Source organism: Alexandromys fortis, unplaced genomic scaffold (assembly GCF_014885135.2).
Source record: "Alexandromys fortis isolate MF-2015 unplaced genomic scaffold, M_Fortis_MF-2015_v1.1 scaffold_68, whole genome shotgun sequence".
Classification (NCBI taxonomy): domain Eukaryota; kingdom Metazoa; phylum Chordata; class Mammalia; order Rodentia; family Cricetidae; genus Alexandromys; species Alexandromys fortis.
In genome coordinates, this window is record NW_026067948.1 from 6366439 (window position 1) to 6390668 (window position 24230).

Genomic DNA, 24230 nt, shown 5'->3' on the forward strand with positions numbered 1-24230 from the left:
AGAGAGAGAGAGAGAGAGAGAGAGAGAGAGAGAGAGAGAGAGAACAACAAATAACAAATAAAATGCTAACACATTTTTGGTATGAGATTTTAAGAAGCAAAAGTGGGAAAGTCATAGCTGACAAAATTAACCACAGAATAAACAGTAACAACAAAAGAGTCCCTTATAAAATCAGAGTTTAGGTACTACTTATGGAATCAATTATAAATTCACTCAAGAATATAATAAAGATATGGTAACTTCTCAATACAGAAGCAAAAACATATTGTTCTTGGCAACATTTTGTTCTTTAAAAATCTCATATGTGTGTGTTTGAGATTATATTTATTGTAAATAAATAAATATGATATATCCATATATATACAATTAATGTAATGGGCATACAAGTTTAGCAATGCTTGCAGGCAACAGATAGATATAAAAGTTGAATGGAGTTTCAGAGTTTGGGAAGACCTTATCAGGAGAAAACAAGAAGCTTGGTCAAATTATGGGTAAATCTAAGTAGATGTGCTGCTGTCTCGTTCCAAAAAAAGCTGAGCGATGAGCGAGTTGTCACAGTATCTCAGAAATGGTGACTCATTTTAGTTTAAAAAAGTCATATTAGCCAATACCTTCCACAATCAGCCTGAGGAATATTTAAATATATTAGAAACACATCTTTGGTATGTGTTAGCATGATTGAATACATTTTCAATAAATTGGATTTATTGCGAAATAAATAGGACCTCGGGCAATAATATAGGTTGCAAGAGTATATAATTGTGTCAGTTGACTGAAATGCACCGAATAGCAGGTGTGACAACTGATAGCTAGGATGATAGTTGATGGAAATTCCTAGGGTTGAACTTTATTTTTTTTTTCTGTTCCATTTAGTCTTCAAAAAATTCATGATAGACAGCAAAAAAAGAAAAAAAATGGAAACAGATGAAATGCATTTCCACATGGGTTCTGCCAGGCCTCATCTCTTTGGTGAGTTCTTAGGAAAGCCAGAATCCATTCCACGAGTGTGGCTGAGATCTGCAGGATCTGTGAATCACTTCTCCATTCCATCAACTGAGAAGCTGCACCATTTGGTGGACTGAATCCAAGGCAATGAAAGGCAAGCTTGCACTTCAGGCGTTAGGACATTGGCCTTCTTTCCCCTACTCTTTCCCACCCGTTATTCCATCTCTTCCTCTTCTCTCCTCTTCTTCCTCCCTTCATTCTTTTAAGCTCCTTTCACAATTTTAAGTTATAATGCTCTCAAATACTATTTGCATGCAAATTCATAATCATAAATCTTTCAAAAAGTAATTATTTAAATGCGTAGATAGGTTCTTGATCTTCTGAAATGAAACACAATTTCACTTTACTGAAATAAGGAATGGAGAGTCCATGCAGGAATATGATTTCAGGTTGCATGGGAGATTTATTTTTTTCAAATGAAAACTAGGCTTTTCTCAGTTTATATGCTAATAACCTCATGGCAGTTACACACTGACACTTGCTGTCAATCAGCCAAAAAAACCCCTACACGTTCTCGTAAACTTTCTGTCTAAGTCGATGCACTGAAAAGAGGAAATTTCATTGTGTTTTCATTTGTTGTATTCTTTCCAGGGTGTCAGTAATTCTTCATTTTGGAAAGGAAATCAATAGTAGAAGTCATCAAGACCTAGTATTGAAATATCTTTGATGTTTAAATTATGTTCTGTCTGTATGTCTGCAATTCAAGCTTTATGGACTGTATGAAAACTGACACTTCACTATATTAAATAGCATGCATATTCAGGAGTAGAGTCATATCTAACTTTCTAAACTATTTATTTACATTATAAAATTCAGTAAATCTTTTTACGTCTGGATCAAAGACTTATTATAAAATAGATGAAAGTAATCCATATACTTGCATAAGTGACTTTTTATTAAATAAACTAATTGTCTCTAAAATAAAACATGCATATTGCTGAAATAGATTCTTATTAATTCTGGATATCCTGTGAATTAAATGTGATTTACTTGCTATAACCCAGAGAAAAATCAGTACTTTTAAACATTATAATAATATGCATTTTCGGCTTTGATATTGTGTTTGAAATACAAGTACAACCTGCTAAAGAGAAACACTTAATATCTATTGATAATCATTTGTTGAAATGTTTAATGAGGTTTAAATAAATGGGTACCTTTCTTATTTTGTATGTTAATACATTGCATAACGCATTTCAATATTGATGTATTTTAACTTAGCTACTTTCCATGTTGTGAAATAATCCTTCTGTATATTGTGACTATGTAATACTCTAATTGGTTAATATAGAACTGATAGGCTGGTAGCCAGGCAGGAAGTATAGGTGAGAAAGCCAAAAACAGAGGACTCTGGGAAGAAGCAGGAGGAGTCAGTGGAGATGCAAAGCAGCCACTGAGGAAGCAGGACACGTAGAAAATGAAGTAACAAATGATGAGCCACATGGCAGAGCACAAATAAGAAATATACTTTAACTTAAGTTGCAAGAGCTACTCAATAATAAGCCTCAGATATAGGCTGAGAATTTACAACTAATATAAACTTCAGGTTGTTTATTTAGAAGCTCTCTTGGGACAAAAACTTCTGCCTACAGTCATAACAACAGATCTTGAATCTAGGACAAAGGTAAATAATAATCAAATTAAAACACTACTCTTTCTTATCCAGGATCCCAGGGTGTCTTGTCTAACTTAATTTCCTAAAAGTATCATTTAATACTTTCCTAAAATACTTATAGAATGTCATTATGTCAACAATATGAGTAACTTCTCAAGGAATTTCTGGCAGGGTATGCTATTATAGACACGAATATGGTGTTTAAGAGCCCAAAGAGACATAGATAGTAGACATGGTATGAATTTTGGATCTTACCTGAGTTAAATTTCATAACAATATCATCTTATGAGTGGCTTGGGTAAATTTCTTCAATGCTGTATTTGAATGGTATTTTATAAAATTATGGCTTTAGAGAAAGTGGCGGGTATGAGAAGAATTCTAACAGTGTTTCACATGACTATTGCAACAACTGAAAAGTTTTATTGTCTATTTTAGGGCACTCACATTTGTGATTTTTTTTTGCTACTAAAGAATAATGTTGACTGTGTAATAAGAGACATTGTATTATATTTGTGGGAAAAGTGAGACAGATGATGGTAATGCCACAAGTATTTGAATCATAAGTGATTTTCTTTCAAGCAACAGCCAAGGTCTGTTGTCAAAAGCCGCATCATCCTGTGATGATGAATTCTTAATCTTTGACTTTCATTCGTATCCTTTCTTTTTGAACCAGAGCCTCATCTTGAAGCTTATGGAATGTGAATACAAAATGCTTATTTTTAAAACCCAGGACGCTATGTTTTCTGTGATTTCTGAACTTCAACTGTTATTACTGTTTAAAAGGATTATGGGAAATGATTTTCTCTTTTCTACTGTAAAGCAGAGAATCGATGAGGATATATTCTATGACAAAGTCCCATCAGTATAACTAAATAAAACCTCCATATTTAGGAATTTTCTTCTATATGGTGGCCACATTTTGAAATAATAACTAAAAATATCAAAAGCAGAAACGAAGTTTATATTATGAAACAAAGCTTCACATTTAATAATTTCTTGGCCTATGTTTGCTAATTATTTTATATAAAATTGTTTGACAGTACATTTTTTATAGCTGCTTAGAATTATAACTTTACTAGAAATTTGTGTCTACTGAAAGAACTGGATTATATGGGTGAACAAATTTGGGAAGCTTTCTCTTGAGAAAAGTCCAGAAAGTTATCTGAGAATTTTGAACCCCTTGGAGAAATATCAAAGATGCACAATATGAAGGGTTTTTTTTTTTTTCAAAATTTTTAGCTTAAATTAGGAGAATCCTAATTTATTATATTGGTACAATAATACACACCTACTTATTGATGCATTTTATTTTGGAGCCTTCATAATAGTGTGGAGACAAAGCACAGCTTCTTTTTCTTATGTCAAATATTTACAAACGTACCTAAAGGCAAGAGTTGATGCAGAAATTAAACTCACATCAGGTTTAAGATGCTGTGAGACGCCTTCAGTCAATGGCCTCTAAGATACCAGCCCACTTTGGGTGTGGTTTCACACGCATAAGTGCAGATGAAAGGCATGAGTGGGCCTCTTGACCTCTGGTTCCATTTTCCAGGGCACGCAAAGGACTGTGGACTCTTTCTGTGAGTTTATCTCCAGATCAATAAACCTCTCTTATACTCCATTCTGGGATATTGTGGACCTCTTTTGTACACCAACAAAATGGCACAAAAACATGGGGCAACTACATCCCCATAAAACCTGCGAGAGCTTGGGAAGGAATTCTAGACATAAAAGAACAGAGTTAAGCACAGCTTCTTGGTAGCAGCACAGTCTTGGATGGACTCTGCTTTCTAGAGACAAGCAGAGGCAAGATTTCCCTAAGAAAAGGTTTACTGACTCAGAGTTAGCAGCAAAACCCAGCATGGCTTCAATAAGAAACAGCTCTGGTTCGTACTGGCACTGGTAGCATGAACACAGCTGGCTCTTTTGGGAGGTCCTGCACTGAAATGGGGTCCATAAGCAGCATGTGAAAAATTGCTTAAAGGCAACATAGACCTACTGTGTCCCTGAAGCTGGGGCGGTGGGCATGGCTCACAGAGGTGGTGAACATTTCTCTATGGTATTGGACTGAGCAGAGCAAGCAGGCAGGACTGGAGTTGGTCTTCAATGTGACAAGGCGAGCCATTTGGGCAAGAAACTGATCTTGCCTGGACTGCTTGAGGGCATGCTGTATGAACTGGACATGCGGAACCCACAGAAAAGTGACTGCTGGACTTTCCAAAAGATGGAATGGTCCTTCAGGGTTCCTACTTCACAGAAGAAACTGCCAGACATTCCGCAGGACACAGAAGAAAATGAGTGACAAACTGCCAATATAGGCAAAACAGTCTGTCAAATTTCCTGTTTCATGGAAAAGTCTGCCAGATACTATGGGGTTCTTGCTTCAAAAGTTTATCAGAAATTCTTCAGGACACAGTAAAAAGTGACTGAAAAACTGCCAATATAGGCGGAACTGTCTTTGCTATTTCCTGCTTTATGGAAAAGTCTGCCAGATACTATGGGCCTGTAGGCTGAAGACGGATGCCCCAATGTTATCCGTCTTTGGTGACCGTCCAGGCAGCGAGATGTCTCTGTCAATTCTAGAATTTTGGAAGTTGCTTACAACGCATTTCCTGCTTACTTAGGTAATATTATATCCTTCTGGAGGCTTTGATGGAGTTGAAGAAAGTTAGGTATAAAAAATAAATTAGATATAAAACTTTAGACTCACAAAGATAGGACAGATGATAAATTTGCCAAATGTAAATGGACTAAATATTGTAACTGTAATAATTGTTTGATTACTGTTTTGTATATGTAATTTTACTATGCTTAAGTTAAAACCTTCCTTTTTATTTAGATGAAAAAGAGAAGATGGTGCGGTATGTCCTTCTGTATAAATGTTGCTTTTATTTGTTAATGAAAAAACTGCTTTGGCATGAGTAACACCTCTCAACATGCTGCCACAGGTTTCTCTTAGAGACTCCTCTTTTCTTTTTGACACATGTATGTCTGTGCATCGCATGCATAGCTGGTGCATGTTGGGGGGGGCAGCAGACAGTGTCAGGTTCTCTGCAACTAGAGTTATGGAATGTTATGAATTTTAAAAGATGAACCTGGTTCCTCTGTAAATGTGGTCCATGCTCCTAACTACAGAGCCATCATTCTAGACCCTCCTGGAGTTGACTCAGAGAAGAGCTGGCTATGTGTCTCCACATAAGGGGGAGAGTCAGCATCTCTAGCTATAATAAGAAACACACGAGAGCTCCATTTCTGAATCTACCTTGTTCTGTGAGGTGTATATACCAAACAATATAAACAGAATATTTTAAAGTAATATATTTTTTAAAAAACTTCATTTCAACAAATAAAACATGAAGCTTAAAGAGTTTATCCAACTTAGTCCAACCGAATTTATTGTGAGAATTAGCACTCTTGTCCATCCTTGGCTCTCCAGTCTTCATTCTGTTTCTGGAGTAGTCTCATGGTTTGAGTGTACACAGCTGAAAATGTGCAATGTCAGTTTTCTTCAATTTAGACTGCCTTATTAGGTTTCAAACAAACTACATAATATTGATATTTTTCCAAATATAGAGTAAATAACCCATTTGCTATTTCAATATCAGGAACACCCCACATAATGCTTCAATATTAGTCTACTCTATATTACCGTATCTTTTGTTGTATGAGTTTCTATTTCAAATAGCTGATCAAAATTAATATGGTTCCTCTACCCAATGGCATTTATTTTGGTTATAAGATTAGAAATGTAAATTTGCAATAAAAGGAGAAAATAGGAGCCTGGTTTTAATGAATATTTTACACATGACTAATTAACAGAATCCCCTACAGGAATTTGGAAGTAATAAGGAATTGACTGAAAATAAATTAAAAATTAATAAAGGAGTCTCCAAACAACTTTGTTTATGAACATTTAACAGTTGCCTTCTTAGTTATGAATATTTCAAGCTGTTTTGCTATTCTGCATGTATTATTCTTGTAGTGTTCATAATTTTAGGGGTGATTAGACAAAAGGGGACTAACACACGAAACAAAGTGTCTTAAAATGATAAAAAATCTACCTTGGGAAACCTTGCTAATGTGAAAATAATGGCTTAATATTCCTGTTTTTTTCTCCTAACAATATATGCTAAACAGCCTGATTCTATATAAGGATGAAAACTCCTTGGAAGGAACAGAAGGACAGCCAGGAGTTTCACTTCTGAGAACAATGTGAATTCTTTTACAAAACACGTCTTTGAGTAGAAAACAATTTGCTGTTTGTGAAATATTGAGAGAATTGCTTAAGTGATGTAGATCCACTCTCATTGTTGTAAATGCCATCCCATGTGCAATGTTATTAAGTCACATTTCTTACGGTGTGTTTGATCTTACTTTATTCTAGTATCTGAATATTTGTGGGTGACTTTTCCTCAGAGTTTTCCAACTAAAGGCCTAAGTTGGAAGACTTTAGTTCCAACATGTCAACAGAAAATAAAAACAGAATTTTATTTCTTCTCAGAATTAAATGGAGGAACCAAAAAGATCAAGTAGCAATTATTTCTTTTACTCATCTCCTTCCAATGAAAATAGAAAATGCTGAGTGATATCAAATGTAGTGTGAATATAAAGGGTGAGGTGTCTTCAGATAAATGTGCTATATAAGGACAAAACGGAAATACGATTTTCAGATGCACAGAAAGTGTTATCTTGATTCCTGTGGACACAGGACATTTTGAATATTTGATTTTGGGTTCATAAATGATGAGCACATCTCAACAATATCATTCAGGAAGCAATTTGAAGTTTTCTCAAGGACAGAACATAAATTTCCTACACCATTGAAATCTATCCGTACTTAAAACTCAGATGTAACAGAAATATTATTCCGGAAAATTTTTATAGAGAAGTAATAGATATGTGAATTTTTGTAACCCTAAAGCATAGCAGGAGGAATGAACTAGACCCTCAAAGACACACATGCTATTTTTCTTCAACATTCTTCCCAAACTCGAATCCACAACAGGGTTTTCAATGCTCTGAAAACACTGGAATACTTTTAACAAGAAATACCTCTTAATTAATCCACAAGTTTTAGACCCAAATTTCTCTGTAAATGCCCTCAACTTCCTCTTTCCTATCATTTACGCTCCATCCATCTGGGAGACAAATGCTCCGCTGCTTTTCAACAACACACCCATAGATTCAGGAGTAAAATCCGTGTCAGCAAATGCAGCTTGTATTTCTTCCTGCGATTTGGGTTCTCCACAGATAGGGCCCATAGCTTCCTGAGCCAGAAGGAAGAAAGAAAAACCATGGGTGCGGTGCTGTGCTCAGTGGATGGTGTTCGTTTGGTTGGAAAAGAAGGACTTGGCCGAATGGAAAGGAGAGAAGGTGAGATAAGAAAGGGGGAGACAGGAAGAGTCTTTGTCCCTCGGTTGATGTTAATGGCCGTTGAATGACTTACGAAGAGGTCCTTATAAATACACTCTTTCAAACTGATTTAGTATGGTTTGGTTCATCTTTTTCATCAGCCAGAACAGAATCCAGCGTGAAGCTACAACACAGTTTTCTTGTTGGCCCCGTTTCTTGTTCCTCTCCATCATTTTTCTTTTATGTTCACTTCTGTAATCCTCAATCTACAGTCATAATTTTTATTTTTTATTGCATTTCAAGATTTATTCTTAATTATTTGTATACCTGTTTGTCTGAGTGAGCTGCTAGAATCCTCTGGAGCTGAAGTTAAAGCCTGCTATGAGCCACCAGAAGTAGATGCTGGGAACCAAGCTTGGGTCCTCAGAAGGGATAGTATATGCTCTTAAATGCTAGTCTGTCTGTGCAGTTCTGAGAGCTGTAAATATTAAAAACTTTAGAAAATTGTGCATGACAGGTAGCAGGTAATGATTATGTGCCCCATATTCTCAACAATATTCATTATAAAATTACCCTGTGCCCTTTAAAAAATAGCAGTCATTTTTTTTTTAAATTTTGAGTTCATCTGAAAATTTTATAGCATGGTACGATCTGTATCTATGTTAAATATTTGGATATGATGATTATTACTACTATCATTGGTATGGAAACAGTTACAATATTTATTTTGATTTGAAATTATTTTGAGCTTTGAAGCATGATTGTTCAGTTGTATTAGTTGGTTCATAATATCATCTAAGTAAGATAAAAAGTGGGATGCTCTGGAATTACAGTTTTTTGATTGTTTTGTATTTCATGTTACTCACTGTAGAAATTTCATACAAGTACGTTATGAAATTTCCCATTCTTTAAAGCAAGCAACAACATAGAAGTAGATGTGTGGGTGTGCATATGTGTGAAATTTGCTTCAAAGGTAAATGATGCCTCTGCCTCTAAATTGAGAAGTGGTTTGTCAGTGTTCATTATTGTTAATTCTTTATTCTTATCATTTTTAGAAGTTAATGTCCTAGCAAGCGGTTTCTTCCTAGGTATTTAAATGACACCATTCCTTAAAAATTTTAATGTTTTTTTTTCTCTAATAGATCTGGAATAAAAGAATGATATAAAAACAAAATTGGTGTCTAGAATTCTGGTTGCATTTTCTACATGCAAGTTAGTTCAGTGATTATGTGCAACTTAGGCTAAGCAGAGGCTCTGGTTTCCCCAGTACTGCCATGAGGAATACCATTGTTTTTGTTTAAAAACATCGCCTACTGCAACAACTGTGCAATATCGTGGCATAAAAGAACCACATCATTTTACATGCCATTTCTCTAAGAGTTCTACAGAATTAGGAACTACAAAGGGATTTCCCTGAAACCAATGAAAAGCATCCTGTTTCTATGATTTTGGAATTTGTTTTCCAAGTGTTGACAATTGAATAAATAGCATTTCAATTTATCCAGACATTGTAAAGGAGCCAGACAACTAATGGATTTTCCTTTGCCTTTAACAATACACTAATGATTTCTTAGGAAGCCTGCTTCCAGATAGGGTGGTATTTGATGACAGTAACAGCTAGTCTAGACATGCCCAAGTATCCTACAGTGTTTATGTTTTAAAAGGACTGTTAAATGCCCTCAGCTAGACTGTTAGAACATTTCAATGCATTTCAACTAATTTATTTATAAATCTGATACATTTAACAGGTATATACTTATTTTATTTCAAAGCATAACATGTAAATTAGTTTTTTAATTACCAATTAGTAGAATGCCATTTATGAGATGCTGCATGTTGGAAATTAAACTATATGATTTTTTAAAAAATGCTAGTGATAATAAGCATGAATTCATCTGGTTATCACAGTTTCTTTAAACAAATGGATTTCTTATTCTCAGAAAAATTATACAAGTAGCTCTGTAAGATACGTCAGTATATATTAGTTGTTAAAATTGTGTTATTTCCATGTATCTTCTTGAGAGAGTGGCATATATGGGTGGTAAGTACTAGGTGTTAACTCTGTGGTAAGCAATGTTTTTGACATCAACTTTCAGAAGTCTGCAAATATAACAATGTGTTGCTTCTCATTCTACCTGATAATTCTTTGAAACATGACATTTTATAATCAGTGACAAAACTGACAATTAAAATAGTGAAAATTTCCCCAGAAATATTCATTGAATATTTGTATTGCATAAATTAAAGTTTCTACTTGATTGAGTTAAAACTCATTGTGTTTCACTAAGAAAATATTCATAAAGCCTCTATCATGGGCTGTAAAGCTTTGTAAATTACATAGACGAGCCAGGGATGACTTTGTTCTCCTCCAGATCACCTCTGTTAGTCAAGAGGGATGACAGAAAATAAAACCATAACCAAACAAAAGAACTTATTGGGTAAAGCAGTCAAAAAGACGTCATGAATTATGAGTAGCGACATACTTAAAAAATCCATCTTTATTCCCAACAAAATGTCATCATTGTTCAAAGTGGCAAAGCTTATATTTCATTGTTTTAAATTTTGTTACACTTGTTTTTTCATTTATGTTTATGTGTGCTCACATGCCCATGTGTGCCTGGCAGAGTCAATTCTGTTTCTACCATGTAGTTTCCAGGGAGAGAAACTCAGGCAGCTCATGCTTTTACCCACTGAGCTATCTCAAAAGTTGTATTTCTAAGAGTCTCCTGGAATAATGATGGCTAAATAAGAAAACTTTCAATAATAAAATATAAGAAGATCCATAAATTTTGGAAGAATTTTGCATGTAGTCCATTTTTTGGAACATAGCAATTGTGCAAGACATATGATCATGAGAAAAGTTTAAGAACCTCCCTGAGCTAAAAGGAAAACCCTCTCCTCTTGTCTAAACACTCAATATTCCTAAGAAAAGTCAAATTCTGAGTCAGATGAACTGTTACTAGGAGTTGTATCTTAAAAGCACAGCGTGTTGACATTCATTTATGAATGAAAACAAACACATCTAAAATCTAAAATATGAATACTATCTGAAAATTTAAAAATATAACAAAATATAAATGGAATCTTGAAATCCACATATAAAGTAAAATTCTATTAATATTTTTTCACAAAACATGAATTAACAACTTTAAGTTATTGTATGTTACCTTGTGTGGCTGCTATATTCTAATTAAAGTAGATTTATATTCTTAAGTTTCAAAGAAACTTAAGCTGACAGATGAGTTGACATTGAGTGAGTAAAACAACTGAATTTATTATTAAAATTTTATAGGACTTTATTTTAGAAGTAACTGACTCTATCTTATAACCATTAGTGTGATCTTAATGAAAATTTGCAACCGTCAGACAAAATAGAACTATTGATGATGTCTGAATTTTGAAGCAAAACATATTGTGTTCCATTAACATTTGAAAACCTGAGCTGAATTACCAAATCTTGTAAGCATTAGTTTATTATAATTATTATCTAGTAGTTGAGCTAAAATTAATGTTCTTTGCAAATTATGCATATTATTATTTAGCTTTTAATATGAAGTGTGACCTTTTCCATCTTCCAAAGTAAATCTTTTAAGAAATGATTTATCAATGCAATTTGTTTTTAAATAAAAGTACATTTGTACAATGTTGTAAATTATTACGACTCAGAGTTTTTAATTAAAACTTGAAATATGTGTGGTTGGTGCTAAAAAAATAGTTCCAAGTTTCAATGAGAGAAGCTGCTTGCTAAAGATCTCTGAACAAGGTGGTGTGTGAAGGATAGGCTAGTGCTGGTTCTTGTGCTCAGTACGAGGATCTCATTTTCATGGAAAAGTCTTCTAATTTTGATGTGGAAAGGCAGAGGAACCTCATGCAAAATTATGGGAACTAAAGTGTTCAAATAAAAATATACATCTTGGGGTTGGAGAGACTGCTCAGTCATCCAGAGAGCCTGCTGGTCTTCCAGAGGCCCTGGGGTCAGCTTCCTACATGTAGGTGGAGTGTATGGGTGAGAAAGGCCTGTAACTCCGGGTGGTCCCAAACTCTCTCCAATTCCTTGCTGGTGCCTACACAGGTACCTGAAACCTTAGCCCCCCATACCACATATAAATAACTAAAAATTAAAAATTCATAGATCTGCCTCAGATACCCTGACAGTAGCTTCAAAAATACACGAATTTAAAGAGATTTATGTTTGGTTGATTTCATGTCCTAAAGTATAGTGAAGGGTACTGATTTTTCATGAACCCATCAGGGGAGGGGGGCAGGGTAGCCAGAAGTATTAATAGGACTTTGCAGCACAGGTCCCTGCAGGTAGCAGATCAACAGCTGGGGAACAGTTTGAATCGCAGATGCTTCCATGTTGGTAGAAGGCCTGTGGTGAAATTCATGGTTGTTTTACAAATAACAAGTCCGTTGCCATCCCAGCTGTGCGTGCTCAGGCTGCACACGATAGTGGAGGGGCCTGATGCCAAGTGCCTCGGAACTAAAGCAGGGGGTGCGCATGTGACACACGGCCTAGCTGGAAGACCTCCTCAAGCATCAGACTGATCAGCTGTCAATACTTAAAGCCAAGGTTCTTACTTAACATCACAGCCAACTAGCAGACTACCAGGGAGGAAAAGAAAGAAGCTTTTCTTTCTCCTCGGTTTAAATTCCCTCATTACCCTCCATAGCCTTACACCCCACATTTACTATGTGTGTGGCTTCCGAATATTTAAATATTCACAGATCCTCTGTCGTCTCTAGCCTCATCCCCAGGCAATTTGTTAAGGCTTAAAGTCGCAGGGTAGATTTTCTCCCCTGAATGGAGCTGTATGGAAACGAGGGTCTTGCCACTTTAGTGAGTCCAGTTAGAAATAACCAAACAGTCAGAAACTGGGATGATGCGGAGGTTCAGATGGGAATTCTGAATTTTCTGTTAACCCTTCCCCCTTCATGCAGAAAATGTGTGCTATAGTCTAGGTGTCGCTGCTGCCAGCTAGACAATTTACTAAAATGCAACCTCGCAGTTATCTTTTAAGCTTTGCAAACAAGTACTCTAATTCTTAAAAATAAAAGACACAGACCGTGATCAAAATTTAAGATAGTTAATAGCTACTTATCATTAAGAAATTGTGGATGAGTCATTTTTTCCCCTGGAAGAATCAGAAAGGAAGGATTTCGGAGGCTGGATAGGTTGTTTTATATATCACTGATTTATAAAACAAAAATTTCCTGCAAAAAATAAATACCAAATGGAAAAGGCTGAAAACCCCAGCATGCTTGTGTTTATTTTAATAACAGCATTGAAATGCAGCAAATAATGTAGGTGATGATGGTTTTCAAAAGCCACAAATAATTTTAAGACCATATTCTACTATTTCTTGAGATTGATTTTTTAACAGTTCTTTTAAAACAGATATTGTTTCAGCCTTGCTTATGTGATCACAGGTTCATTCATTAGTGGCTACTGTTTACTCATGTTTGAGAAGACAAGCCAACCAGTCAAGGTTGGCTAATTTGACTTGGCATTAACTTGTACCCACCCTCTTTGCTCATACAGTCCTTCACCCCTCCCTTCAACTGGACTCCAGGAACTCTACCCAGTGCTTTACTGTGGATCTCCGCATCTGCTTCCATCACTTACTGGATAAAGGTTCTATGAGGACAATTAAGGTAGTCACCAATAAGATTACAGGAGAAAGGCAGTTTAGGCACCCTCCCCACTGCTGCTGAGAGTCTTAGCTGGTGTCATCCTTGTGGATTCCTGGGAGTTTTCCTGTCTAATGGCCAAGATAGCCATGCTTTGTTGACCCTTCCTGAATGGAGACAGAGGAGGAGTTGATGGGGGTGGAGAAGAGAGATGTGTGAGGGTGAGTGGGAGGAGAGAAAGGAGGGAAAACTGTGGCTGGTATGTAAAATAAATAAAAAATTAATAAAAAAATTAACCCCCCCAAACATACAAATAAAATAATCTTTGTATATATAGGAAGCTTGTGATTGTGATTGCCCCAGCTCAGATTAAGAGATGTGAGCAAGGAGTGTTCTTCAGAAAACAAGAGACTATGCGGAGTTGCACTGTCACGCTTTGGTGACTGATTGGGCAAGGGAGTGGAACTAAAGCTGCAGATGATTCTGCCAATAATGACAATGCAGAGAACAGGTTTATTTAAAATTATCTATTTGAGATTAATTTAGACTTACAGAGGTTTTGCAAAAAGAAAATAAAAGCTAAGAAAGTTTGTATAATCCATCTTCCTGACTTACTTTAAGGGTCTTACATAACCGGAGCAGAATCAGTGAAATGGAGAGAGAGATTCATGCTGTTGTAATGCCACTAACTTAGACTAAGTTTATTTTCACATTTTCAGAAGCAAATAAACAATTTCAGTCTGTTGCTTGAGAGTATTCTTGCCCCCTTTTCATTTTTGTATTCATTATACTTAAACCTAGGCATGAGACATCAACTTGGCATTGATTGGATCTCACCGAGAGGCACTCTAAATTTTAAAATCTGAAATTACAAGAAGATAGGACAATAATAAACCTTCTTAACTGTGACTTGATGAAGTGTAGTTTATCACACACGGGATGTGTGAGTAATGATGGCTACTGAGATTAAGTCATCACCAGCCCAATTCCATTTTTTTAACAGGAGTCCAATATTAAATTTAAATTATTCTTTTCAGACTTAGTGCTTCCACAAAAGGGTACGTAGAATAAAATGTAGGACATGTATATATTCCCATTCAATTTATGGATGAACAAAAAGAACAACACAAGAGTTTTTCAGGCTGTAAAAGGAGCTAGAAACATCAAGGTTTCTGCACTCCAACATAACACTAAAGCACCAGTAATAGTAAGTTATGAATGTGTGTTTTAATACTTGGAATAAATATTGAGAATTATAAACTGCTATGCTCTGATAAACTGTAAATAAGAAAAAAGATATGAAGGAACAATAATCAGAAAAAATGAACACAAAACAGTAAAAGGAAAGTGGGTGTGACTACAGAATGTCAATAAAAACCCTACTATAGTGACGGAGCTCGTCTGTATCTTTACTGGACACCTGTGACCACCCTGGGTCTGATGTCCTCTTAGCATGCCATGTGTTATCTTTGAGGATGCCTTGGTAAATTTGCATGGGGTGTGCCTATACTAAGTTTTACCAATGAAATTGAGTTCCTGCTTGTTTAAATTTTTTTTAAAAATGGCTACAGGGCTGTCTCAGTGAGTAAGAATACTTGCTCTTCAACATGAGGACCTGAGTTTGAGAGACCTACATATAAATGTAGGAAAGGTCTGGGGATGCCCATCAGCCAAGCATGGCAGTGGGGGGGGGGCAGGGATAGACAGGTTCTGAGTGTGCTGTGGTCAGCCAGCCTAGAGCAAATCATGATCTCCAGGTCAGTGACGGACTTTTCTCAAGGCAATTAGGAGAGTGATAGATAAAGACTTCCAGCATCTTGTTCTTGTATCCACATGGGAGCAACATAGATCCCTATGCTCACATTTATGCAGCACACACACACACACACACACACACACACACACACACATACACACACACACACACGCGCGCACGCAAATAGGAAAATAACACAGCTAAAAATACACAACGACAGTGAAGTACTGTAGACACTAACGTGGACATCTATATCCACATAAAACTGGAGAGAGAATGGAAAGTTATTCTAGATCAAAACAACAGAGTTTAAGCACGGCTTCATGGTAGCAGCATTTTCTCAGGTGGGCTCTGTTTGCTAGAGGCAGAGGCTTCCTGATTCAGCTTTAGCTGCAAAAACCTTGCAGCTCTTTTAAGAGGCCCCGCCACCAAACACTTAAATGGTGTTATAAATAGCTGATAGCATGCTTCTTCGTGGTGGAAGGGACATTGAAACTCCATAGAGTTGTGGCAATAAACAACGCTCTGGTCAGTACCTCCAGCGTGAGGCTAGACTCTCAGATAGCTAAGGAACAGGGTGGATCTAGCCGTCAAAGCCACAGCTTTAATCTTAGCCATATCACTTAGCAAATTTAAGACTCATGTGATCAGAAAAATAGTAAATTCATAGTAAAGATAGATTCAGATAAAAAAAAAACCTCTAAATGGTTTACAGTGTGTTTAAAAATATATGGAGGCTTGGGAGAGAAAAGAAAAAGGATAAAGTCTTTAAAATAAAAAAGAAAGAAAGTAGTTAAGAGTAGCGGCACACACCTTTAATCCCAACACTTCAAAGGCAGAGGCAGGTGCATCTCTTTGAGTTCAAGGACACCCTGGTCTACAGAATGAGTGCCAGTACAGCCAAAGATACACAGAGAAACCTAGTCTCAACACACACACACACACACACACACACACACACACACACACACACACACAAACACAATCAAAGAAATAGAGTGTTGTATAGAGAGAGGGCCCCTTGTTTGTCCCGGCTGCCCAGCTAGCTAACACTCAAAATAAACACACAGGAACTGTATTAATTAAATTACTGCTTGTCCCATTAGCTCTAGCCTCTTATTGGCAAACTCTCACATCTTAATTTAACCCATTTCTATTAATCTCTATATCACCATGAGGTCGTCGCTTACTGGGAAAGATTTAGCATGTCTGACCTGGAAGCTCCATGGCAGCTCTCTGACTCTGCTTTCTTTCTCCCAGAATTCCGTTCTGTCTTCTCCTCCTACCTACGTTTGACCCTATCAACTAGGCCAAGGCAGTTTCTTTATTCACTATCCAAGGAAAGCAACACACAAACAGAAGGACCTCCTACACAAATAGAGTTTAAAAGATGAAAAATACACAGAGAATTTGGATCCTGTATGTTATTGTGATTTATTTAAATGGTTTGATGGCTGAGAAAAAAACAACAACTGCTCAAAGACATTTGATTACAAATGCTGCTAGATTAATACAACATATATATTTTAAAAATGTTTTGGGCTTCAAAATTTAAAAATTTAAGTCAAAAGATACCTTACTTTGAAGAAGAGGGTTTTTTTTTTTCTACAGAAAATGAGAGGCTGTGAATTTGTTCTGGCTTATGAAAAATCAGGCTTGATCAAGGAAGATCCCCCGAAGAATCTCTGATAGGAGCAGATAGTCTAGATGATCCAAAATTTCAGAGGACCTCTGTTGGAGTTTCCTCTGAGTTCTACACCCAGAACAGTTTCAAGACTGCTTGATGAGATGATCAAACCTCACAGAATACTCCAGCCAGGACTTGACCATAATTCTAAATCTTTGCCAGGCAGGAAGTATAGGTGGGGTGACCAGGCAGGAAGTAGAGGCGGGGCAATGAGAATAGGAGAATTCTGGAGAGAAGAAAACTCAGTCTGCACTCATCATCCAGACACAGAGGAAGCAAGATCAGAGTGCCTTGCTGATAAAGGTACCAAGCAATGTGACTGACACAGACAAGAATTACATATTAATACAGGATGTAGGTAGGATGTAAGAGTTAATAAGAAGCCTGAGCTAATAGGCAAACCAGTTTAGGATTAATGTAGACCTCTCTGCTTTTTTTTGGGGGGGGGGAGTGGCTGAAAGGCTGCTGGACCAGATGGAACAGAAACCTTAGCCAACAAATGTCTATGCTCACATTATGCACCACACACACACACACACACACACACACACACACACAGAAAAATAACACAGCTAAAATTATATGACCACAGTGAAGTACTACTCCATAGCTCTCAGCCATTTGAAAATGAAAAAGACTGATGATATCCAGTGCTGGCAATGTTGTGAGGTAACTGGAATTCTCATTCTGTTTGTGAGATTTTTTATTATAAACCACTCTGTGAAGCAGTTTGTTCATATCCCAAAGCTATTTACTTGTACACCTGACATGGGGTGTGCCATTTTATACCAGATGCTAGTTCAACCTGAGTCAAAGCTGGCATTCCCATGATGGTTGGGACATGAGTATTGGCTGAGGGTTTATCTGTAGCCTTCCCAAACCAGTAAAATCCAGGTGTCTTTTAATAATTAAAGTTGTAAAAATGGATTATGAGACATTCACTCAATGGACCACACAGCACAACATTAAAAAAGAATTACTGCAAAGTGAAATGACAGGATAGAGTTTAGAATGATTAAAATAGATGAATCCTAAGATCGTCCGTTGATGTCATGCTTTTTGAAGTACCAGTTCAATTGTAGTAAAGTTGCTTGGAGGCTTGCTTAGACAGGAGATAAGTGAAATATCAAAGGCACATTAGAATCTTTGGTGTGATGGTAGTGATTGACAGAGTCACTATCACCACTGTGATGAGGGTTCTTTAATAGTATGTGTGAGATAATATAAGAAAATTAAAGTTTCAGTGTTTAACTTAATACTTGTTTTTACTTTCAGTAAAATAATTTAAAATAAAAATAACATATAAATCCCTTTACAAGGCAAAACAGAAAGGAGTAGCAAAAACAGATTATATTGCTATTTTCACTACACTGATTAGCAAATTAAATCCTCAAATCTCTGTATGGCAAAATGGACTGGCAACTTTTGAAAAGTTTCAGATACATTCTCCAGTGAGGAAATAGAAATGTCTCTTCTCAACTCACCTTGAGATTCTAACCTCATGCTCAAGGTGACACATCTATCAGGTTAAAACAACAATTAGTTTTATGTTGCTACCATTTGCCGTACTAACTACAGGGAAGATAAAATTTAAAACATGTTTGTGAGATTTAAAATACTCTACAAAGGCAGGCAAATGGCTCCAGTCCACGAGCAACATATCAGCGGCACACAAGTCACAGCAGCTAGGACTGCTAGATTTACAGAAGCTCAGACTAGCCAAAATCTCACCGTGAATGGGCAAGGAGCTCACAGACTCACACCCCTATCTGAGAAGTCACCCAGGGTAGTAGGGTCCGAAACAGGCTGCCCGAGCTCCAGTAGGTCTTCCTGAATGCCCGTGTTTATGAGAGCACTAGATGGAGTCAGTTGGGGTTAAGAAAGTGTGCAAAGGAACACATGGTGTTGGGAAATGGAATGGTAGGTGACTAGGAAAGGACTGAAGGAAGGAAATGGGTGGGTGCGTTTGATATTTATAATGCAATATATTATAAAGTATAAAAATAATATAAAACAATTTATCTCCTTAGTACTTTAACTTGACAAAAAACATGGTGCAACTATGAAAAATTTAGAACCATTATGATTTCATAATTGTGAATGGAGAGAGCTTTATACAGCAAATATATTCTCTATTTTATGTTTGTGTTTTAAATGATGGATTTTGTTTAAATTTAATAAACAAGTAAGTAGGAGGCATAGTGTTGTTTATTGAATAATTTCAGCATGAGGAAGATGAGGGAACTGAGCCTCATTGGTAGAGATAGATATTGCTAAGGCAACTACATTTTTTAGGATTCATGATGCTGGAACATTTTGATCTTGGCAATAGTACCTTGTGAATCCTGAGTATAAATGGATATGTTAATTTTTGTTATATAAAATAAATATGCTATCCACAGCCATTAGAGTCATTTGTGCCTTTAGTACTAGTATATGTAGGCTTTCTCAATTTAGATAAAGTTAACATATTTGACCCTAATTAAGGCTATATATAAAGTAAGTAATATATTGAATAGTAAATTTTGCCACTTTGTTGTTTATGGAGACATTAAAAAGACATAGTTTAAGTCTCAGATGTCTCCTTTTACATTCCAGAGATTTGACTTTATAAATCATAAAAGTATAGATGATTAAACAGAAATATCATAAATGTTCTTCCCATCCTTTCTTCTTCTCTTCATTTGTCTATGCCCCTCCTCCTGCCACTGACTCTTTGAACTTTGTCATTGATTTCTGAGAGGAGGGTCATGTTTGCTCTCCCCAGCAGTCTAGCATGCACATCTGTGGAGAGCCCTTTGCGGCTCTTTAATGCAGGAAAACAACTCACAACTTGGGTTGGAATATTGCCTTTTATATTCCAAAACAGCAGGAAATACCTCAAATCACTTTTGAAGCATTTAAAGCTTTTATCTCAAAACCAACAATCTAGAGTCTTAAAAGAATGTCTTTGGGGAGCTGAGTGCTTTGGCAATTCCTGCAAGCCCCTTCATGCGATGACGTAGGTCTTATTACAAATGTTTCATTAGGAAACCAAAGCAAAACTGCAGCACTTAGGCAGTTCTTATGAAGTCTAGACTTTCTCTCAGGTTTGCATTGAGAAAGAAATAAAATTTTGAGTTCCTGAACTGAAAACCCAAAATGGAAGGCAATGGGAAAATTGTCATTTTCCTAGCCAACTTGTATTTTGGTATTTTGGAATAGTTCTCACTACATCTGATTTTCTCTTTACGAGTACATAAAGATGGAAATTTTAGATTTGATTGTCGGCATGATGAAATCATCATCCCTGGAAAACGGAAAAATGAGTAAAAGAGAATAAGAGGACCCTTCCTAGAGGATTAGGCAGTCTCTAAAGATTGGTAAATTCAGGACAGGGAGATGTCTCAGTGGATAAGAGTGCTTGCTATGCAAACAAAGGACTTGGTTTCAAATCTCCAACACTCCCTAAAGCCAGTATCTGCTTGAGACTGCAGGCCTAAACCTGTGAAGAAAATGGAGACAGGAGGACATCTGGGGCTCTCTCTACCTGCCTAACCTCAAATTCAGTGGGCCATCCCATCTGAAGTTCAGAAAGTGGTAGAGTAAGATTCTCAAACCCTTACTCTAGCTTTGGAAGTGGGTCACTTGGAACTGCACCCAGATCCCACCCACCTTAACAGGCTGCTATGCCTATTACCAAATAAGAAAAAAAAAATCTCTCCAGCCCTTTTTGGAGAGTTTTTAAATAGAGAATAGCATGATCTAGGGGTCTAGACATCAAAAGCGCTTATTAAAAACTCAAAATAATGGGTATATGAATAGGATTCTATTATTGGGAACACTGAAGTTTAGCTGATTTTTACATTCAAATGAGACTATGAAAAGAATGAATATTATGAAGTCAAATGCTATAATATGCACATGAAGACTGCTTACAATAGCTCCATTTACTCAGGAAGTACTCAGTCTCATTGCTTTATAATTAATATACCAGCAACAACAAATATATCAATTATACCAAACATTAATAATATTTCAATATACTCCTATTTCTCAGGATTAAAGTTATGGACTAGGTTACTACTGCGGTTTAATAACTCTTTCGTGCAAAACAGCTTATTACTTCTCTTCTTGAAAAAAATCTTAGTTGTGTCTGAGATTGAGTGTTTCGTCACATGCCTCTCCTGCTGTCAGGCCACCTGGGGGTCCAGGGGGTTCCTCAAGTTCACTGTTAGGGTGTCAGTGCTAGCTTAGAGATTAATCAGCTTCTCTTGATCTACAGTTCTCTACCTCATTGTCCTTTTTTATTCTTGTTGATACTGGGAGCAAGTGTGGGATGGAGAAGTGGAGAGTTGCTATTTAACTCATGGACGGCAGAGTGGTCATGGGTAGAGCTCATCCAATACACACAACCTGCCCTAATCCTGTGCAGCAGTTTTCATGTCTGACTTAGACAACAATTCTTCAAGGTTGGCTGACTCACCACTAATAAATCTCACGTCTCAGCAAAGACAAAAGACTTACCCAAGGTGCTCTTCCTACAGTGGTCAGATAATGGACTGAAGTCTAGGATCAAAAGTTTTCTAGAGATACTCACAAGTCCTGGCCTCTTTCATTTTTATTTTCTGTACGTTTCTACATAATCTAGTCTCCTTTCCTATAATGTTGTATTACTATTTTAAGCTTGGTTCTTAATCTCTTTACACAATCTCAGTACTGTAAGAATTATGTCAGAGCAGGGCAGATTTGTCAAATTTCACACGTGTAGGTGTTCGATAAATATAGTGAGGCCCTAACATTTTCAAATGCTAATCAGCAGTTTGTCATTAACTTCCCCATCACATGAAACTAAGAGAGAATCAGCTGGAACACTGTCTCTTTTTCTAATCATACCTTTGGCACCTTCCCAAGGGTCCAGTCTCTCAAACCATGACTATGCTGGCTGATTCAGGCTGGGGTTTTAGTTTTCTTCTTTTCCCTCAGCCCATTGTATCAATTCACTTATATAGTAGTTCTGAAAAGTTTAGCTCCTGCAAGAACTTGTCTTCTCTACTGTAAAATATATGTAAAGCATTTAGTCCCTTGCTTAGAGCAAGTATTTGATCCTTGGTAAGTTAACTCGGGGAAAGTGTATATATGCTACAATGTAGGATACATATAATTCCATGTTTTTAATTTCCATCTCAGTCTTTTTTTCCATTCCATAAACAGCATGGAAATATGACTCTGACTTCATTATAGGAACAAATTTCAAATGGCTCTGAAGTACATTTTGAAAGGTTGATGTGAAAAGAACAGGTAGCCTTTGTGCACACGGGAAAGGTGCTAAACCCTGAAAACTGAAATGTAGAATGTGTATATGAACATTGGTTCTTATTCTCTTCAGTTGGTTTCCAGACCAAGGTTAATGTTGTTAGCAAGAGAGGCCCCCATAGTTCAAGGGCTGGTAAATGATAGAAAAGGGGAATTAGGTCCAATCACATTGCCTGTGGCAGATGGACCCTCAGCAATCAGTGAGCTCTGTGAGTAGAGGGCAGTCAATGTTTGATGAAACATCCATGTGATAACTGCCAAAGAATCTGCCATAATCTTTTTTTCCCTTTAAAAAATAGGTTAGTGGGTGAGATTTTGATTCTCAAACCTCCTTATTAAAGTCTTACAGTGCGCTACAAGGCATGGATATGGTGCCAGTCCACAGTGCCTCCCGTAGGAAGTCGAGAAGACCCTTCTAAGGGGAATTCATGTTAAAATGATCTATATAACACTTACAAGACTGAGTCTTTGGATAGTTTTAACCAGCTAGAGCTTCACTTATTCTATGAATTCATTACAGGCACGTGGAATGGGACCCGTTGTACAACTCTGATCAAGAGGTGGATTCGCCTTTTTAAGCCATAACATGCTTATGATAATCATACTGAAGAATGTCAAAAACACTTTTATCAAGGTGTGATGGCATGCACCTAATCTTAGGACCTGGGAGACTGAGGCAGAGGTATCAGGAATTCAAAGTCGGCCTACCCTACTTTACACCTTGTATTAAAAAACAAACTAAACCCAAACAACCCTCCTGCCAAGACTCTATAACAACACCGAAACTCAGAGAATGAAATGAAATGTTTTCATTGATGTTTCTGTTTAACAAAGCAAATTTACATGTGCTATTAAAAGATACTTTTAAAATAACACTAAAGTGTTATTTTAGTGTTTTAAAATAACACTAAAGTGATGCTGTTGAAAAAATATGTGTAGAATATCCTATAATTACCAACTTTAAAAAGATATAAAAGGTATATTTTTGTAATACAGTGACCTAATATGTTCCTATTACAAGTCTTCCTATTATTTAAACAGCTGAACTTGAGGCTTTAAGACATTTAGAAAAGTTAAAAGTGGAATTCCAGTGAGGTTTTTAAGTCCATGTGTGTTTTAATAGGTGCTTTAATTGCAGTATTTTATATTTGTTCCTGTGTGTAGAATTATATGTTATAGTGGTGCATATAAGTTCCATTACTATAAATTCTCATGTTTAACTTTCTGTGATTGAAATAGCATCATATTTCACCTTTACCCTGCTTTAGAAGGTCTGTAATGTTTACAATTGTACAACATATAGTATTTTCACAGGTTTCAGCTCTCACATAAAGCCTGTGTCCAAACATAGTGAAGAAAGTCACTTGCCTGTGCTTTTCAAATGAAATGGCCACTTACTTTCTTCTCCTTATGCCGACTGACCCTTTCCTTGCATATTTTGGCTTAAAGCACAAAAGGGGAAAATCTGTTTTAGGGAAGTCTCAGTCATTTTATTAGCGTGTCTCAACAAACAGTTATTTGAAATCTACTATATTTAGATATATTCTAATATTTATTGACTTTAATAAAAGTGATTTTCCGCTGGTTTTCTTTTAATTTTGTATTTTTAAAGGCATTTAAGTATTATTCCTCATTATACTATTTAGGGTATATAGGAAGTCTGAAAGGATTCTTTGTTTGCTTTCTTTCTTCTTCCCTTATTTCCACTCTCTTACTTTCTTTTTCTTCCTCCTTTACTGTTTCAATCCCTTTATTTTTCCTTTCGGTATTAGCCAGAAACAACAGTTAATAAAACTATTCTGCATTTTTTATAGTAGGGCTATCTTCTCCACATGCCTGTAAGCTAAATCTGATTGCTCTGCAAACACTTCTCTGATTCAATGCAGACA

At 36.4% G+C, this 24230-nt stretch overlaps 1 long non-coding RNA gene across 1 annotated transcript in view; it reads left to right on the top strand.

Annotated features, from left to right (window-relative positions):
- Positions 1–7921: 7921 nt before the first annotated feature.
- Positions 7922–24230, top strand: part of LOC126506143 (uncharacterized) — a 90103-nt gene continuing 73794 nt past the window's right edge. Inside the window, exon 1 of the long non-coding RNA XR_007593126.1 lies at positions 7922–7993. This is a non-coding gene — a long non-coding RNA (uncharacterized lncRNA). The remainder of the gene's footprint in view (positions 7994–24230) is intronic.